Genomic DNA, 435 nt, shown 5'->3' on the forward strand with positions numbered 1-435 from the left:
GCCCGTGCCAGCAGGAGGCTCCTCTCCAGTCTCCTGCATCAGCAGTAACCGCAGCATCCTGATGCCTCCAAGCACATCTGCCCAGGACCTCCAGCACTTCTGTACCCCTTTGCCAAGACACTGTGTTTGCTCTTGCTAAAGGAAAGGACTTTCTCCTTGCCAAAGTCAGCGCGGGGCCAGCACTTTGTGCACACGTTGCCATTGCCAGGCGCTCGCAGCAAGTACTCAAGGCCAGTGCATACCTTAAGGAGACTTTGGGATCAAGGATGATTCTAAACCGGAGAACATCTTCAGCTGCAGACCCCTGCACAAAGTTTGTACTCCAGCTGAGCTTCCCTCTTCCAGCTGTTCCTGCGCCCAGAGACCAGCCACGTGCCACAAAACCCACCAAGCGCCACAAAACCAACCACGCAGAGCCTGGCCCTGCCGCGAGGC

This window comes from Buceros rhinoceros, unplaced genomic scaffold (genome assembly GCF_000710305.1).
Source record: "Buceros rhinoceros silvestris isolate BGI_N320 unplaced genomic scaffold, ASM71030v1 scaffold19916, whole genome shotgun sequence".
NCBI lineage: Eukaryota > Metazoa > Chordata > Aves > Bucerotiformes > Bucerotidae > Buceros > Buceros rhinoceros.